Source organism: Nyctereutes procyonoides, unplaced genomic scaffold, assembly GCF_905146905.1.
Source record: "Nyctereutes procyonoides isolate TBG_1078 unplaced genomic scaffold, NYPRO_anot_genome, whole genome shotgun sequence".
NCBI lineage: Eukaryota > Metazoa > Chordata > Mammalia > Carnivora > Canidae > Nyctereutes > Nyctereutes procyonoides.
This window is the reverse complement of record NW_026575131.1, coordinates 56,341,193-56,360,609: the sequence shown is the minus strand read 5'-3', so window position 1 is coordinate 56,360,609 and position 19,417 is coordinate 56,341,193. Positions and strand designations below refer to the sequence as shown.

At 53.9% G+C, this 19,417-nt stretch overlaps 1 protein-coding gene and 1 pseudogene across 6 annotated transcripts in view; one reads left to right on the top strand and one right to left on the bottom strand.

Annotated features, from left to right (window-relative positions):
* LOC129521906 (zinc finger protein 77-like) overlaps positions 1-5,136 on the bottom strand; it is a 30,421-nt gene extending 25,285 nt beyond the window's left edge. For 5 of the 6 annotated variants that reach the window (XM_055343816.1, XM_055343823.1, XM_055343820.1 and 2 more), the window contains exons 1-2: positions 4,892-5,136; positions 1,518-1,684 (exon numbers count right to left, since the gene is read on the bottom strand). The gene's annotated coding sequence lies outside the window, so the exon portion shown is untranslated. The remainder of the gene's footprint in view (positions 1-1,517; positions 1,685-4,891) is intronic. The other variant, XM_055343819.1, reaches the window with a different exon arrangement.
* A 1,537-nt stretch (positions 5,137-6,673) lies between these two features.
* Positions 6,674-7,158, top strand: LOC129522495 (U1 small nuclear ribonucleoprotein C-like; annotated as a pseudogene).
* The last annotated feature ends 12,259 nt before the right edge of the window (positions 7,159-19,417 follow it).

Sequence of the window (19,417 nt, the reverse complement as noted above, 5' to 3'; positions counted from 1 at the left end):
TCAGAAAATGGGTATTCCTGGAATTACACTCATAAGCCGCTTTTGTAGGGTGCGTATCTGTGTTTTCTTACAAGGCTCTGGTCGACCGTGTGGGGTTCCCACCATCCCCTAGTGTTTCTTGTGGATGAAACCACAGGCGAACAGATGTGGAGTTGCGATTTTGCTCAAATTACTCCCTAACATATTAATTATCTCGTGACCCATCTGGTGTTCGCAAAGCAAGTGCTCCAGCAGAGCTGACGCTGCATATTTATTACTTACACTGAATTGTTTTAAAGTCAAAACCGAAGACAATGTAGCATCCCTTAATACTTCCAGTGTATTGGGACTGGCTCAGTCGGGCATGGGACTCTTGATCTTGAGATTGTGAGTTTGAGCTCCACGTGGGGTATAGAGATTACTTTAAAAATTTTTTAAAGATTTATTTATTTATTTATTTATTTATTTATTTATTTATTTATTTATTTATTTATTCATGATAGACATAGAGTGAGAGAGAGAGAGGCAGAGACACAGGAGGAGGGAGAAGCAGGCTCCATGCCGGGAGCCCGACGTGGGACTCAATCCCGGGACTCCAGGATCACGCCCTGGGCCAAAGGCAGGCGCTAAACCACTGAGCCACCCAGTGATCCCCTTAAAAAATTTTTAATAATAAACTTAAAAATACAAAATAAATACTTCTAATGTGTTATTTTAGACAAAAAAATCTACATAGAGAACCCTTCATTATCACCATTATCAAAATTATCATTCCTTTATATCTAGTCTGTGTCTATATTTACTTCAATTGTCCCCAAAATGTTCTTTGTAGATGGTTGTCCTAACCAAGATCCAACACAAGCCATATGGTGCATGGCTTCTTGTTTTATGTTGTATTACACACCAAAATTGATTTTATTTTGGGGGTGTGCGGATCTATAAACTTAGTATTAGTATAGTGTTATGGAAATGAGTTGTGTCTCACCTTCTATTTATTTATTTTTTTAAAAGATTTATTTATTTATGATAGACATAGAGAGAGAGAGAGAGGCAGAGACACAGGAGGAGGGAGAAGCAGGCTCCATCCCGGAAGCCTGATGTGGGGCTCGATCCCCGGACTCCAGGATCGTGCCCTGGGCCAAAGGCAGGCGCCAAACCGCTGAGCCACCCAGGGATCCCCTCACCTTCTATTTGTTTGTGAAAGTCCTGACCTCCAGGACCTCAGAAGGTGACTGTACTTGGAGACAAGGTCTTTAAAGATAATGAAGGTACAATGAGGTCACAGGGTGAGCCCTATGCCCATCTGACCCGTGTCCTTATAAGAAGAGATTAGAGGGGTGCCTGGGTGGCCCACTCGGTTCAGCATCTGCCTTTGTCTCAGGTCAGGATCTCAGGGTCCTGGGATCGAGCCCCGTGTTGGGGAGTCTGCTTCTCCCTCTCCCTGCCCCCCACTCGTGCTCTGTCTCACTATCTCCCTCTCTAAAATATATGAATAAATAAAATCTTTAGAAAAGAAAAGAAGAGATTAGAACACTCACACTCAGAGGGACGGCCCAGTGAGCTCGCGGGGAGAAGACAGCCGTCCACACACCAAGGAGAGCGGCCTCTGAAGCAACAATCCTGCCGACACCTTGACCCCAGACCTCCAGCCTTCGGGACGGCGAGGACATAAATGTGCTGTTCCAGCCCCCCAGCCTGTGGAGTCCTGTGACGGCAGCCCAAGAAGAAGAATATGTAAGTAATCCAGACCGTGCTTTTAAAAAAACGAAACAGGGCTCCTGCTGGCTCCATTGGTAGAGCATGAGACTCTTGATTTGGGGTCATGAATTCAGGCCTGATGTGAGGCATACAGCTTATATAATTTTTTTTTAAGATTTTACTTATTTATTCATGAGAGACACTGAGAGAGAGAGAGAGAGAGAGAGAGAGAGAGAGAGGCAGAGACACAGGAGAGGAGAAGCAGGCTCCCTGTGGGGAGCCCAATGTGGGACTTGATCCGGGGTCTCCAGGATCATGCCCTGGGACGCAGGCAGGTGCTAGACTGCTGAACCACCCAGGGATCCCCCTATAGATTTTTTTAATCAATCTTGGGGCCCCTGGGGGGCTCAGTGGTTAAGCATCTGCCTTCAGCTCAGGGCATGACCCTGGAGTCCTGGAATCGAGTCCCACATCGGGCTCCCCGCAGGGAGCCTATTTCTCCCTCTGCCTATGTCTCTGCCTCTCTCTCTGCATGTCTCTCATGAATAAATAAATAAAATCTAAAAAAAAAAAAGTGGGCAGAGTGGGCAAGCTGTTTCCTGCCTTGGAATTGGTGACCCCTGATGGGCTGTGCCTCCAGGGTCAGGAGGCCCTAAATGTCCAAGCATCAGAAGACAGAAAACAAAAAGCCATGAAGATACATGGGTGAGGACGTGGAGAAGGGACGGCTGCCCACAGCTGGTGGGAATGTCGGGTGGTTCCTCAAGCAGTCAGAGGTAACGTGACCCTGTGACCCAGGGACCCCGCCCGTAGGTACGCACCCACAGGAGCTGGAAAGGGTCTTCAAATAGATGCCGTTCGTCACTGATCATCACAGTGCAAGTCACGAGCTGAAGCTCAATGAAGGGACACGCACAACGTGGCCACCACCCATGGGAACGCCACTCGGCCTTGAACAGGAGCCCAGGCCCCAACGCTGTTCCCACCAACAAAGCCCCCCAGCCCAAAGCCCCCTCCCCAAGGGACCGGGCACAGCTCCTGCTTGTCCCCCACCCCCAAGCCTTGGAATCATTCACACAAGCCAATCTCATCCCACTCCAGGAACCAGCGCCACCACCGTGTCACTCAAAGCCCTCCTCCCGCAGCCCCCGTGTTCACTCTGTGCCCCAGTGTGTCCCCCAAGTGGCCTATGGTATCTGCTCCCCCAGGCTGTGAGTCTACATGACGAATTAATGGCTTGAGTCTCATCTGCCCATTGTTGGATGCCAATGTTGGTTGTCCCCGTAACCTTGGGGTGAGGATCCCCAATGGGTCAAGGGGAGGCGATTAGAACAGATGGTGTCTCACATGGAGAGGGGCACGATGCCCTTTATTGCTTTGGACCAGCCAACTCTGTCCACACACGCATGAGACTACTGGTCACCCTCGTGCCCTCAGCACGGGGAGAATGGAGCCAATGCAGGACCCGGCATTAAAGTGGAAAGCGGGGCCGCCTGGGTGGCTAGGTCCCTTGAGCCTCCGACTCTTGATTTCTGCTCAGATCATGATCTCGGGGTCACGGAATTGAACCCCGCTTGGGGCTCCACGCCAAGGATGGAGTCTGCTTAGAATTGTCTCCCTCTCCCTTTGCAGCTCCTCCCCCCTAAAAATAATAAAAATCATTTAAAAATAAGGTTTTTTTAAAATTTATAATAGTCACAGAGAGAGAGAGAGAGAGGCAGAGACATAGGCAGAGGGAGAAGCAGGCCCCATGTACTGGGAGCCCGACGTGGGACTCGATCCCGGGTCTCCAGGATCGCACCCTGGGCCAAAGGCAGGCGCCAAACCGCTGCGCCACCCAGGGATCCCTAAAAATAAGTTTTTTAAGGTGGAAAACACTGTCACCACACAGAGAGGAAAGGAACCAGCCAGCCCACATACAAAGATGCAGGACACTCAGTCCTCATCCGAACTCGATGCATCAGGGGTTGTGGCGTCCTTAAAACAGGAGCTTCAGGAGGGACCTCTGGGGGGATGAGCGGCTGTGTGTCCTGATGTGGCTGGCGGCTGCACAGACCCACACGTGAGGTAAAATGGCACAGAAGTCTACACACACACACACACACGTGCGCACACACACGTGCAGATAAAGCTGCTGAAATCTGAACGAGGCCTTCGGTTTGTAGCAACGTCGCTCTCCCAGTTTTGATATGGCGCTAAAGCTGTGTCCCGAGTCACCCCCTGGAGTGATGCACAGGGGACAGGAGGCATCTCTGTACTACTGCAACGTCCGATTTTTTTTTAAGGTGATTTTAAGGGACGCCTGGGTGGCTCAGTTGGTTAAGCATCTGCCTTTGGCTCAGGTCAAGATCCTGGGCCCTGGGGTCCTGGGGTCCTGGGGCCCAGCCCTGCATGGGGCTCCCTGCTCAGCCCGCAGTCTGCTTCTCCCTCCCTCTGCCCACCCCACTGCTCATGCTTGTGCTCTCTCTCTCTGAAATAAAATCTAAAAAAAATAAATAATCAATGGCGTCAGCCAGCACACACTTCTTTTCCCCACACGTGGAGGTGCAAAGGTGAGGTCACGGGGCGGGGGCCCTGGAGCTACTGCAGGTGCAGGCCCCGCGCCCGGTGCAGCCTGTGCCTGGGACCCTCCGGCCTGCATGGGGCTGCCTGCAGCCCAGGTGCAGTAAGAGGCCAGGGAGCCGGGGTGTGGGGGGGAGGACCCGCAGGTCCTCTCCCTCCTGGTGACTCCCCCCACCCTGTCACCCAGGAAGTGGGGCGCCGCAGCCATCAGATGCAAGGAGAGGCAGGGCGGCGCTTTGTTCCCGGAGGCCGCGCTGCCCTGAGCGCAAGGGCCGCTCGGCTTGGAAGGACGCAGCGGGTGGCCGCGAGGGCGTCTGCTCTGCAGCCGGGGCACACCTGTGAGGACGCAGAATTCTCCTTCTCAGCACAGGCCCCGAATCACACCATTCGCACTGGCTGGTGAGGGGAGCACCGGTGACCCAGGCCAGCAGCAAGGTGCCAGCAGGGCGGGCGCCCCAGGATCCGCCTCCACTCGGGGGGGGGGCGCTCCCGGGGGGGTGCCCTCTTCACCCCCTTGCACCCAGAGGGACCCCAGGTCACCGGAGGCGACCCTCGGGGTCACACGGAGGGGCTCTGGCCGCTGCCAGTGCACACCCTTGTCCCAAGGGGTGTGCGGTGACCCCAGCTCTCGTTGCCGGAGCCCCCAGCGCACCTGCTAACAGGAGAGGACCAGCGGCTGCGGGTCCCCGCCCGGCTGTTCGTGGGGGCGCCCCGGGGCCTTGAACCCCGCCTGCGCTCTGGGCGCAAGGCTCCCCGGCGCTGGGCTTCCAGGGGGCTCCATCACCCACAGGCCTGTCCCAGGTGGCTGTCGGATCACCGTTTCCTCCTGACTTCTCTTCCAAACACTCCTGCAGACCTAGGAACGGTTTACTTGCGAGAATGTTCCAGAAAGCAACGTTTGAGTTAGGTTTACGGTGGAGCTGACAAAGGATGACACGCAGGCCAAATCCAACCCACTGCCTCCGTGGGTGGAAGTTGTGCCAGGCCCTTCCTCAGGGCCGCCTGCGCTGTTCTCAGGGGCAGTGGCAGAGCCAAGTAGCTGCCCAGAGGACACACGGCAGCAGGCCAGAAAGAGTTGCCAACTGGCCTTTGCCAGAAAAAGTTTGTGTCCTTTTCCCCCAATTCATACTTTGCATGGACTTTTCTCCTGAGACACAAAAGGTCTTGAACAAAAGCCATTTCTCCTACATTTCTCTCCTGCTCCTTTGCTTATTCCCTAACTTTGGGTACCGACTTCTCCAACAGCAAAGGACAAGATTCACCCCTTTGTGAGTCTTAACATTTGCATGCCACCCAACATCTTCTCTCCCAGAATATCCTGTTTAGAAGTTGGCTTCTTGATTTTTTTTTCTAAGCAAAGTCTGCGCACAATGTGGGCTTCAAACTCATGACCCTGAGATCAAGAGACACATGTTCATTCCACTGACTGAACCAGCCAGGAGTCCCTGGCTCTTTGAGTTAGGGTTAGGGTTTGAGTTTGTTTCCTCCACTCCAAAACAAAGTGGACAAAATATATATATATATTTAATGTCATAGAAAAAAGATACAATACTAAACAATAAAAAAGACCAAAACATATAATCCCAGGTTCCTAGGATTGAGCCCCGCATCAGGCTCCCTGCTCAGCAGGGGGCCTGCTTCTCCCTCTCCCTCTGCTGCTCCCCCTGCATGTATACTCTCTCTCTCTCCCTCAAATAAATAAAATCGTGTAAAATAAACAAAAATGAAAAGACCAAAACAGGGTGTCTGGATGGCTCAGTAAGTTGACTGTCCAACTCTTGGTTTCAACTCAGATCATGATCTCAGGGTCCTGGGATTGAGCCCCATATCAGGCTCCCCACTCAGGCGGGCTCCTGCTTGAGCTTCTCTCCTTCTGCTTCTCCCTCTGCTCATTCTATCACTCTCTCTAAAATAAGTATTTTTTCCTTTTTCCATTTAAAAAATAAAATAAAAAGATCAAAAAAATGAAAAATGGGCAACACATTTTAATAGGTATTTCTCCTAAGAAGACATACACATTGCTAATAAGCAGATGAAGAAATGCTCGACACCATTATTCATTAGGGAAACATAAAATTATAACAACACGCTGCTTCACACCCACTGCGACGGGGATAATCAAAAAGACTGAGGATTAAAAAAAAAAAAAAAAAAAAAGACTGATGATAGCAGTGCTGACCAGGACAGGGAGAAGTTGGAGCACTTTGTATACAGCTGCTGTGAATGTATAAATGGTGCAGCCCCTTGGGACACAGTTCTGCAGCTCCACAGAAGGTCAGACATGGGGTTACCACATGACCCAGCAATTCCACCCCCAGATATACGCCCACAAGAATCACAAGCCAGGACCCAGGAGGAAGGAAAACGTTTCTGCACAAAAACTTGCTCATGTTGTCATTTCCGGGCGGCGCAGGACAGAGTGGCCAACGGCCTGCAGAGCAACATGCCTAAGTTTTATTGTGACTACTGCGACACATACCTCACCCATGAGTCTCCATCTGTGAGAAAGACACACTGCAGCGGTAGGAAACACAAAGAATGTGAAAGACTACTATCAGAAATGGATGGGAGAGCAGGCTCAGAGCCTGATCGACAAGACAACCGCTGCATTTCAACCAGGAAAGATACCTCCTACTCCATTCTGGGCTCCTCCTCCTGCAGGGGCAATGATCCCACCTCCCTAGTCTCCCGGGTCCTCCTCGCCCTGGTATGATGCCAGCCCCCCATATGGGGGGCCCTCCCATGATGCCAATGATGGGCCCTCCTCCTCCTGGGATGATACCAGTGGGACCTGCTCCTGGAATGAGGCCACCTATGGGAGGCCACATGCCAATGATCCCTGAGCCCCCAATGATGAGAACTCCTGCCCGTCCCATGATGGTGCCCACTCGGCCGGGAATGACTCGACCAAACAGATAAGGAGAGACAGGAACCTCTTTATATTCATTTTATATTACTTGTTCTACTTCACCAGGAGATCATGGTGCTGTGACTCTGGGTGTTTTCTAACAGCATGACAAGGAAGACTTGTTTCCCCTTCCTATCAAAGAGAGAATAGTTTTTGCAGGGGAGTAGTGGGACAAAAAAAAAAGGGAGGAATTTTCGTTTGTATTGTGAAATGTGAAAATAAAATTGTCAACTGTTTTAGTTAAAAAAAAAAAAAAACTTGTTCATATACGTTCATAGCAGCACGATTCCCAACAGCCCAAAAGTCCAAACAACCCAAACGACCATCAACTAATGCATAAACAAACGTGTCCATTCATACCGTAGAATGTTAATCAGCCATAAAAACGAAGCAAAAATTAATAAAATAAAGCCTTATTAAAATAGAGGCCGGCCCAGGTGCACCGAGCCCAAGTGCCCATATGAACCTCTCTGCCCCAGCCGAGGGGAAGACTATCTTGAAGTCAGAGTGTGCAGAAGCCAGAGTATGAAGTGGAATGAATGCTCCTGTTCTGAGAAGCACACTTGTTGTAACTGCATCTTTTGGAATCCTTTTTGGGGGAGGCGGGGACTTATGTATTTTATTTCAAAGATTCTCTGGTCACAGGTTTTCCCCAGGGAAATTCTGAGAAATTTGCATTTCTTACCAGATAAAACATGGAGATTTTTGCCCTTAGTCCTACCCCCCAACCCCTCCCTCCTTTTTTTAGTTTTAATTTATTGGTTAAATTGATGGTGGCAATCCGTGAGGTGTGTCAAAGAGCGTACAGATGTATGTGTGTATATTGTATGTATGCTAACATATTACTGAAGGACACATTTTAATAAAGATTTCTGTCGTAATTCAAAATAAAATAAAATAAAATAAAATAAAATAAAATAAAATAAAATAGAGGCCAGGATGAGAATCCCTTGTCCCTACCCTAGTCCTCCCTGGTCCTCAAGGCAGACCCAGAGGGAGGCCCAGCATCCTGGGGGCCACACTACTTTAGCGGGGGACTTCATTGCCCCAGCAACAGCCCAGCCAATGAGAGACGGTTACAGCCCAGCCAATCAGAAGCCACCACGGTAGCACCTCCCCCCCACGTTGCTCCAATGGATGTCTCTGTTAGCGCAGCCCCGCCCACATCCTCTGCTCTGTAGAAGAGCGGCCCTCCCTTCCTTCTCCAGATTTGCCTGTGGTTTGGCTGTGTGGCTCCCAGCTTCCCTGTTACAATGATTTATTCCCACATAAACCCAGTTTTCCTACAAAACAACTGACATAAAGTTTTATTTCTTTTTTTTTACGTTTCCCTTTTTTTTAAGATTTTATTTATTTATTCATGACAGATGCACAAAGAGAGAGGCAGAGACCCAGGCAGAGGGAGAAGTAGGCTCCATGCAGGGAGCCCGATGTGGGACTCGATCCCGGGACTCCAGGATCGTGCTCTGGGCCAAAGGCAGGCGCTAAACCGCTGAGCCACCCACGGATCCCCTAAAGTTTTATTTCTAATGACAAACCTGTGACTTGGTGATCATGCACGGGCCCAGAGAAGACCCCAACCACTCCCAGCTGCTGAGCAAACAGGTACGGGTCCCCCCAGGACCCCCCACTCTCCCCCCGACCCTGAGCTGAGGCTAAGTCCTGTCCTGGGGTCAGAGCCCCGCTCCGGTGTGCTCTCTGCAGGGTCGGCTTGGGACCCGTGTGAGGGGCTCGTCCTCTGAGACGACTCCCCGGGCTTTGGTTCCAGCTCCTTTCCTCTCTGAGCGGTGCCTGATGGAGATGTGCTGGCTTTTGGGTTGACTCCTGGTGCTCTAGGGGACATTTCCCTTTTTCCTCTAGAGAAAAACCTCTAGGAAATGGGATCTCGGTCACCCAAGTGCTTTGTGGGCAGCACTCCCTTCTTTCTCGTGTGTAAAAACTGGGCTCCCGGGGATCCCTGGGTGGCACAGCGGTTTGGCGCCTGCCTTTGGCCCAGGGCGCGATCCTGGAGACCCGGGATCGAATCCCACGTCGGACTCCCGGTGCATGGAGCCTGCTTCTCCCTCTGCCTGTGTCTCTGCCTCTCTCTCTGCGTCTCTCATGAATAAAATATTTTTAAAGACTTTAAAAAAGGATCCCATGAGCTGTTTGGAGGGATAAAAAGTTCAGAAATCACAAGTCCTTCCTTCATTTGAACTATTAAGTGAGTTAGGATTCTTATCCGAATTCAAGGTCGCTGAATTTGCAACCTTACAGGCTGTGTTACTGATAACACATTCAGTTCCAAATAGTTTGAGATAATTACACAGTTTCAAAACAGGTTGGAAGTTGTGCTACTTTGGCAAACACGTCACCAGCTAATCCCGTGTCCTCACCTGCCCCGTCTCCGCCCAAAGCCGTGGCCTCATTCTCTCCCCGAGCTCCTGCAGGATCCCTCTCCCGCTCTCCTGCCGCCCGGAGCAGGGACCTCCAGGGCACACAGGACTCCGGGTTTGCCCACAGGGAGGACGTCCTCCCCCAGGTTGGAACAGGTGCCTGGATTAGACTCATTTTACCACTTGGGACTGTCACGTTATTTCTGTTTTGTAAAATTATTTCAAGTTTGCATACTGTTGCCTGTGAAACTTTTGTGGAAATGATGTACAGATGGGATGAGCACTGGGTGTTATACTATATGTTGGCAATTTGAATTTAAATATTTTTTTAAAAAAAGAAAATGATGTACATAATAAGTAGATGCTCCCCAGAGCTTACAATCCTGATTAACTCAGACTAGACGGGAAGTGCCTGAGTTGGATGCTTGACAATGAGGAGTTTAACAGTATCTAAATTACACCTCAATTTTAAAACATTAATGAGAGGAAGAGGAGAAGAAGAAATCATTGGATGAAGGTGAGTAGGAGCCCGAAGCCCCCCGGAGGTGTTTTCAAGCCTGGATCCCGGGTGCGGGCAGATGCGGGGAGCCCCCCACCCCGGGGGCAGAGAGCAGCGCGGGCGGGCACTCCCGGGGGTTTGCTGCCGTCACCCACAAATGGCACAAGTGGTAGATACTTGGGGAAGGATTATTTTACAATAAATGAGGCTGATCCTCAGAAGAAGAAACGGGGGTGACCCACATGGGAAGCCACGCGCACAGACCCCACGTGAAGCTGAGCTCGTGCGCTGCAGGTGTCTTTTTCCCAAGGTCCCTGTGGGCACTGGACGGGGTCCCCCGACATTCCTTCATTCAGTCCCGACCCCAGCGCGGGGGTATTTGGAGATGGGCCTTTAGGGAGGTAACAAAGGGAGGTTAGGGGGAGGCCCAGATCCAACAGGACAGGTGTCCTCGTTAAGTCCAGACAGCAGAGAGCCCACTGAGTGCACGCAGCTGCCCGGGTGCCACGGAGAGTTCCTCCCCAGGAGACCCCGGGAGGTCCAGGGGCTGACACCCCGATCCTGCAGGGAGATGTGGGGGGACCCAGCGAGGAATCCCAAACCCTTCCCCAAACTGGGGCCGAAACCACAGACCCTGGGGTGCAGGTGTTGGCAGGTCTGACTTAGGAGCAGCAGGGAGGGGGTCGCACCTGTAGGGACACAGCTGACGGTCCTCATGGGCCCGGCGTCCCCAGTCGCAGCCGAGAAGCGCCCATGGCCTCGGCCGCCGGGCTCCGCACTCCCCGGAGGACAGGACCCTGTGCTGACCAATGAGCTCCCCGCCGGCCGCACCCGCAAGAGTGGTGGCAGCTGCTGTCACGGGGCGAGCCTGCCCCCGGGGGGCCCTGGTGGTCCTCAGGGCCGGGGGTGCTGGTGCAGACACACGCGGCTGGGTGGGGCGGGTGAGGGCTCCCGGGTCCCCACTTCACCCCACAGAGATTCCGGGGGGGGCTCCGGCCACGCCCTCCACCAGGGGGGAGTCCTCGGGGAGCACCCAGTCCTCCCACAGCCGCTTGTGGCTTAAAGGCTGCTCTGGGGCCCCTGAGTGACTCAGTGGGTTGAGTGTGCAACTCGGTCTCGGGTCAGGTCACGGTCTCAGGGACGTGAGACCGGGCCCCACGGAGGAAACGCTCCCCCACGGGCCGGGCACAGCGAGCGGGCAGGAACGAGCACCTGCAGGGCAGCTTCCACCTGCTGTGAGGCTCAGGCACCGGAGGGAAGGTGCAGCCCAGGCCCCGCCGGCTGCCCGGCTCCAGGCCTGGGAAGGAGGCGCCTCGGTCTCGGCCTCGGCCTCGGGGTGCAGGGGTGCGGGGGTGCAGGGGTCCTTTGGAGGAAGGAGGAATTGGCCAGCTCCTGAGAACGCAGCCACCGTCCCTCCCTCACGGGCGTTCCCCTCATGGGGATGCACAGGTGCCCCGGCCCTGGGGGCAGGTGGGAGACGGGGGCCGAGCACCCCAGGCCCACGCCGTCCTGGAGGCCACCACACGCCGACCCCAGAGCTGCGGCCTTGCCACACTCACGCCTTCACGGCCGCTTTGCAGATTAGCTCAGGGTCCTCTGGCTGCCGCCTGGGCCAGGCGCCCAATGAACTCATGAATGGGGTTCCGGGATTGCCCCCGGGAGAACCCCCTCCCCATCAGACACCGGCCGGCTGGGCACCGGGGCCTTGGCGTCGCCAGCCTCTGGTGCGGCCAGGAAGCAGCCGGCACCGCGCCGGCCCGTGCCCGCAGCCCGATGCCGCCAGGACCAGGAGCCGCTGGGGGTGCCCACCTGTCGGGGTCAGCAGCCGGGTCGCTCCTGGGCTGACCCGCGGCCACGCCAGGATGCTCGCCGGCGCCCCCCGGCCCCTGGGCGTCCTGTCTGAACCATGAACCCCCGCAACCGCCTGTCCAGCACCCCGACCTCAGATCGTCCCCGTCCCAGGGAAGGAGGCGAAACGGGAGCGCCCTTAACCTTGAAGACACAGCACTGCCCGTTACTGATAGGGCACCGCCGCGGAGCCCCCGGGAGGTCACGGGCGTCAGGCGGGCACCAGTGAGCTCATTAAGCTTTCATAATCAGTGTAATTAGTCAGCTCGGGCCATCAGAACAGCGGGCCCCAGGTGCTGGCCGGCGGGCTCTGCAGGCCCCACGGAGCTCGGCACGGCCTGGGCTGGTTTTCTGGAGACCCCCACCCTGCAGCCGGGCCATCCCTCCCCGCCCGGGGCCCAGGCTACCCTCATCTCTTTTTTTTTTTTTTTTAAGATTTTATTCATCCATTCATGAGACACAGAGAGAGAGAAGCAGCGACACAGGCAGAGGGAGAAGCAGGCTCCATGCAGGGAGCCCGACGCGGGACTCGATTCCGGGACCCCGGGGTCAGGCCCTGCACTGAAGGCGGCGCTAAACCGCTCAGCCACCCGGGCTGCCCTCATCTCTTTCTTTTTTAAATATTTTACTTATTTATTCATGAGACACAGAGCGAGGCTGAGCCACAGGCAGAGGGAGCAGCAGGCTCCCTGTGGGGACCCGACGTGGGACCCGATCCCGGGACCCCGGGGTCACACCCTGGGCCGAAGGCAGACGCTTGACCGCGGAGCCACCTGGGCACCCCTTGGAAAGCCCTTAGTGACATAGGATGGGGCCATAGCCTGGAGCACGTTCGTCCCACCGGCCCCCGGCGCCCCCACGACCCACGACAGACAGCACTGACCGGCCAGACCCCACGCAGATCACAGCATCCAGGTGTGTGTGATGGGCCCTGCTGAGGGGGACGGCAGGCAGGAGGCTGCCCAATATGCTGGCGACACGGTCACCTTGATAAGGGACGTGCACTGGTCACAGAGGATCCTTAAGGCTCAACACCAAGGAAGCGGGGGATGCCATCGGAAACGGGCAGAGGACCCGAGAGACCCCTCCCCAAAGATGCGGGGACACGAAGCAGGACATGGGCGGATGCCCCACCTCCTAGGTCATCTGGGACACGTGAATTAAAGCAACGACAAGCTACCAACACAGGCCTGCGACAATGCCCTGCACCAGGGCGCTGGGCCCCAAGTGCAGCAGGAGCTCCCTGTCCAGGCTGGTGGGGACACGAGGCTGGCGGCCACCCGGAGTCAGTTTGGTGACTCGCTACGAAACTGATGAACGGCCTCTCACGGGACCACCCGACTCCTGGGGGTTTACCCGGACTCGAAGGCAGGGCCACACAGAAACCCCGGCGGGGACGTGCCCGGCCGCTTGGTGCAAAGTCGCCCAAACCCCAAACAGTCCTGGTGTCCCTCCCGGGCAAGCGGGCAAGAGAACTGTGCGACAGTCGCCCAAGGACCTTATCAGCCCTGGAAAGGAAGGGACCTGAACGCAGCCGGCGTGCAAGCAGCCAGTCGGGAAGGGTCCCCGCCGTGTGATTCCAAGTCTACGACAATTCTGGAACAGGAGAAAACCGTGGGGACAGTACAAAGATCAGTGGCTGTGGGGGCTCAGCGGGGAGGCAGGGATGCATGGCCAGGCGGGAGGGGGCTGGAGGCAGTGTCACGGCGGTGGTGGGCACATGTCACCCCGCACCCGCCCGAAGCTGGAAGGCAGCGCGGCGACCCTCCTGTCAGCCACTGGCTGTAGTAAATAGTCTGTGGACACCAGGTCCCCCCGCGACGACGAAGGCTCCAGGGGGGCAGGATGCTTCGGAGGAGGCGCAGCCTAGGGCCCGTGGGAACCCGTACTTTCTGCTCTAAGTTTCTACAAATCTAAAGCCACTCGAAAAAATTAAGTCTAGGGACACCCGGGAGGCTCGGCGGTTGAGCGTCTGCCTTCGGCCCAGGGCGTGACCCCGGGGTCCCAGGATCGAGTCCTGCGTCGGGCTCCCCGCGTGGAGCCTGCTTCTCCCTCGGCCTGTCTCTCTCAAAAACAAAATTTTTTTAAAAATAAAAAATTAAGTCTATTAAACAAAAAATTAAACACAGTTAAGATTGTATTGGGGTGTCTGGGTGGCTCAGTCAGTTAAACGTCCGACTCTTGATTATCTGCTCAGGTCATGACATCAGGGTTGTGAGATCAAGTCCCATGTCGGGCTCTGCGCTCAGCGTGGGACCTCCTGAGGCTCTTGTCTCCCTCTGGCTGCCCCCCACCCCGTCGCCCCGCTTTCACACATGCTCGCTCTCTCTCCAAAAACATAGAAAAAGATTATAAGTACTGCTTTGTAATATTTTTATTTAACTATACATCTTAAGGGGAAGCTGGCTGGCTCAGTCAGTGGAGCAGGCAACTCTTGATCTTGGGGTTGTGAGTTCGAGCCCCGTGTTGGGTGTTCTTACTTAAAAATGTAATGGTTGTAGTACTTAAAAATAAAATCTTAAACAATCCAACACTTTCCCATGTCGTCAGAAAATTAACAATAAAATTTTAATGACTGGTACATTTTTTAAAAATAGATAAATGGGGATCCCTGGGTGGTGCAGCGGTTTAGCGCCTGCCTTTGGCCCAGGGCACGATCCTGGAGACCCGGGATCGAATCCGACATCGGGCTCCCTGCATGGAGCCTGCTTCTCCCTCTGCCTGTGTCTCTGCCTCTCTCTCTCTCTCTGTGACTATCATGAACAAATAAAATCATAAAAAATAAATAAAAAAATAGATAAATGGGGCGCCTGGATGGCTCTGTCATTAAAGCTTCTGCCTTTGGCTCAGGTCGTGATCCCAGGGTCCTGGGATGTCATGCTTCCTGCTAAGCAGGGAGTCTGCTTCTCCCTCTCCTTCTGCTGCCCCCCCCCCCCGTGCTCGTTCTTTCTCTCAAATAAATAAAATCTTTTTTTTTTTTTTTTTAAAGAGCTAGCTGGAGCACCTGGGTGGCACAGATGGTTAAGCACCTGCCTTCGGCTCAGGTCATAATCCCATGGTCCTGGGCTCGAGCCCCACACCAGGCTCCCTGCTCAGCAGGGAGTCTGCTTGTCCCCCCATTTGTTATCTCAAATTAATTTAAAAAAATCTTAAAAAAATAAATTCTAAAAAATTTAGAAGATACCTATATGAAGGACAATACCATTTGCATTTAGGTAAGCTCTCCGAAACCACCCCGAAAACCCATACACTGTTGAAGGATGAGGACATGTGAACTGGAAAAATACACCAGCATAAACACTGCATACCTCTGGGGAGGCTGGAAGGGGTTTCAGAGAGAGCTTCAAACTTTACCTTCTTTTTTTTTTACAAAACAAGATTCAAAAAAAATTTATTTACTCATGAGAGACACAGAGAGAGGCAGAGACCCAGGCAGAGGGAGACGCAGGCTCCACGCAGGGAGCCTGACGTGGGACTCGATCCTGGGTCTCCAGGATCACGCCCTGGGCCGAAGGCAGGCTCCAAACCGCTGAGCCACCCGGGTGTCCCCAAACTTCACATTCTCATGCGTCGAGACCACCGCGGTTACATTTCACTAAATCTGAGTGTCAGACACAGCGAATGATGTTGCATTAGTCTCTGAGCTTTCCTTCGACTTACTTCACACCAAACAAGAAATACAAACGCAGATGGAAGGGAATGGTTTAAAGGGAATCCCGAACGCAGGATTCAAGAACTAAACTGGCTTCTGCACAGATGAATTTTGCGATGGAAACTGGCTACCGAGAATAAGGAGCCTTTGCCGTTTGTCGGGGTTTGCTCCGCGCCCTTCTGCACGATGACAGTAAAACCCCGGCTGCACAGATACAACGTCCACCAGGTGCGCAGACTGCCGGAAGTGCTTCTGTATTAGCCCGGGTCAGCGCTTCCCCCCACCCCGTGCGCACACACACGCGCACACACACGCCTGCGGCTGTGCACCCCGGGCCTCGGGGGAGCACACACGACACGTCGCTGCAAGAGGCGGCTAGAAAAGACCGATCACAGGATCTAGGCTTAGCTCTGGGAATACCGAGGAAGGCCTGAGACAGCCGGGCTTGGCTCCTGGGCTCCGGATCGGGTGCTGTCCGGAGCTGGGATAACCCCGCGATGGCCCAGCTCAGCTACGGAAGGGGAGGCTGCGACTGCCCGAGCAGCGGCCCCGCCCACACCCGCGCGGAGGGCTGCGGCGATCTCCGTCTCCGCCGGGAGCCCAGCAGCCTGCCCCCCAGGAAGCGGTTGCGGAACGATCCGCGTTTGTCCTGATCCATCCGGGTCCGCGGCTGGCTGCACCCGTCGTGCTCGGGCAGCCCGGGTGGCCCAGCGGGTTAGCGCCGCCTGCAGCCCAGGGCGCGACCCTGGAGACCCGGGATCGAGTCCCGCGTCGGGCTCCCTGCGTGGAGCCTGTGTCTCGGCCTGTCTTTCTCTCTGGGTCTCTCATGAATGAGTAAATAAAATCTTAAAAAAAAAAAAAAAAAAAAAAAAGAGCGTCCATGCTCACGAGGAGCCCCCGTCTGCCCCAGGGGGCAGCGGCGCGGTTAGACGCCCATCCGCCAGGTCCCTAAGCCCAGGTCCTCGCCGCCCCGCCTCAGCCCTCCCGGCCCCGGGGTGCGGCCCGTCCTTCCGCCTCTGCGCCGTCCTGACCGAGACGTGACCCGGGGTTCGGCCGTTCGCTCAGGACCCCGACCCTGTCCCCCCGCCAGCTCCTCCCGGGGTGGGCCGGACACAGCCAGACCTCCCCGCCCCTCCCGCCTCCCCCTCCGGCCCCCGCCGGTCTCTAATCCTGCGAAGTCCGGGGCCAGCGCCGCAGCACCTCCCGGCCCCCCCCCGGAGGGAGCGTGGCGCGGAGCGGGTCCCGAGTCCCCGCGGCCCACGGGTCTCCGGAGCCCCCTCCGCGGGGTCGCACACGGACCCGCCGCCAAAACCACGCGCCCAGCGCTTCGACCGACCCCCGCAGAGCCCCGGGGCCGCGCGCGAAGCCACTCGCGGTCGCAGCCAAACGCTTCCGCTTCCGGCTCTGGAGCCGGAAGGGATGAGGCTTTCGGGGGCCGGGATAGGCGGAACCTCAGAGCCGGGCGGGGCGAGCCGAGCCCTCCAATCACCGGGTGGAAACACCCTAGTCCCCGCCCACCGGAAATGCCTTGGGCTTTAGGACCCAACGGGGCGACTAAGGTGTATCCAGGGACTGAGACTGCCCGTGGGCGTGGCTAGAAAGGCTCTGTGGGCGTGTCCGGGGGGGGGGCCAGGTCTTTTAATTTTTTTTAAAATGAAAGTGGAATCATTTCATATACACATTTCTGCAATTAACTTAAAAAAAGATTTTATTTATTTATTCATGAGAGACACAGAGAGAAAGGCAGAGACATAAGCAGAGGGAGAAGCAGGCTCCCGGAGGGCCTGGATCCCGGCCCTGAAGGCAGACGCTCCACCACTGAGCCACCCAGGCATCCCTACTCCTAGGTATTCTTAAAAAAAAAAAAAAAAAAAAAAAAAAAAAAAAAAAAATATATATATATATATATATATATATATATATATATATATGTTTTAAAGATCTTATTGGCGGTATTTAATGAATCAGCATGTGCTCTTAGCAAACAGAAAAGAGCTCCAGAGAGCTGTACAAAATGAGAGGTTTTCATAGAAAGAGGGAGAACACAGAAGTTATTAGTAGAGCGGACTGGTTTCAGGCAAGGTCACCCTTGTGGGACAGAAAGGAGCCGTCAGGCAGATCACCTAACCGGGGGACTCCCAGCTGCCTGGCTGAGATTCCTGGGAGAGGCCGAACTGCAGTTACGTTAGGTGTCACGGCTCCGTTTGGTGGCATGGGCTTGGCACAAGTGACTCCATTTCGGTACTGCTGTCTCTTTAACAGTATCTAAGGAAAGAACTGAAAACAGTTTCGAACATATCCTTGTACACAAATGTTTACAGGAGGGGATCCCTGGGTGGCGCAGCAGTTTGGCGCCTGCCTTTGGCCCAGGGCGCGATCCTGGAGACCCGGGATCGAATCCCACGTCGGGCTCCCGGTGCATGGAGCCTGCTTCTCCCTCTGCCTGTGTCTCTGCCTCTCTCTCTCTCACTGTGTGCCTATCATAAATAAATAAAATTTAAAAAAAAAAAACAAATGTTTACAGGAGCATTACACACAATGGCCCAAAGGTGGAAGCAACCCAAATGTCCACCGACAGGTGAGGATATGAACAAAATGTGGCCCATCCACGCCCTGGAAGATCATCCAGTCTTTTTTTTTTTTTTAAATTTTATTTATTTATGAGAGACAGAGACACAACACAGGCAGAGGAGAAGCAGGCTCCAGGGAGCCCGATGTGGGACTCAATCCCGGGTCTCCAGGATCATGTCCTGGGCTGAAGGTGGTGCTAAACCGCTGAGCCACCGGGGCTGCCCAGATCATCCAGTCTTAAAAAGAAATAAAGCACTGACAATGTGGATGAACCTTGAGAACTTTATGAAAGAAGCCAGTCACAGAAGACAACATATTGTATGACTCTATATATGAAATATCCCAAAGTGGGAAATCTCTAGATGGAAAATTTATGAGTGGGGGTGAGGGGATAGGGAAACAGGGTGGTGGTAGCTAAAGGGTAGAATTTCTTTTGGAAGCGACAAAAGTATCCTAAAATTGTGGCAATGGTTGTGCAATTCTGTGGGTGCTAAAAGCCCTAGATTTTTACACTTTATATTTCAGTAAAGCTGTTTAAAAACAACATACGCTAAACTCTTTAAATAAAAATACAATTTTTTGAAACCGCCTCATGGGGCTACCACATGGGACAGCATTTGCTGCTGAAAGCAGCACCACAAAAATCACAGGTTGCAGAGAACAAGGAGAATTACAAGAATTAATTCTGAGAAATAACTGGAAAAAAATAAGTGTGTATAAAAATAACAGAAGAATCAAATCTTATCAACAAGTGAGTTCTCCAACACCCGGCCGAGGAAGCGTGCCATAGAAAGCAGCTTCAAGACACAGGAGCTTCAGTGAATAATTTGAACAGTCGCACAAGTGACAACTGAGTCAACCCTTCTGGGTGACCATGAACTCAAGATTTTCAAGTACTGGCCAACGTTGGGTAAAATCAGCTCTTATCAGGCCCTGCAGGCTGCTCCGAGGACAATCGGGCAGTTTGCATTGCAATTTAAAATGTACACGTGGGGGGATCCCTGGGTGGCGCAGCGGTTTGGCGCCTGCCTTTGGCCCAGGGCGCGATCCTGGAGACCCGGGATCGAATCCCACTTCAGGCTCCCGGTGCATGGAGCCTGCTTCTCCCTCTGCCTGTGTCTCTGCCTCTCTCTATCTGTGTGATTGTCATAAATAAATAAAAAATAAATAAATAAAAATATTTAAAATGTACACGTGGGCAGCCCAGGGTGGCTCAGTGGTTTAGAGCCGCCTTTGGCCCAGGATGCCATCCTGGAGTCCCGGGATCAAGTCCCACGTCGGGCTCCCTGCATGGAGCCTGCTTCTCCCTCTGCCTGTGTCTCTGA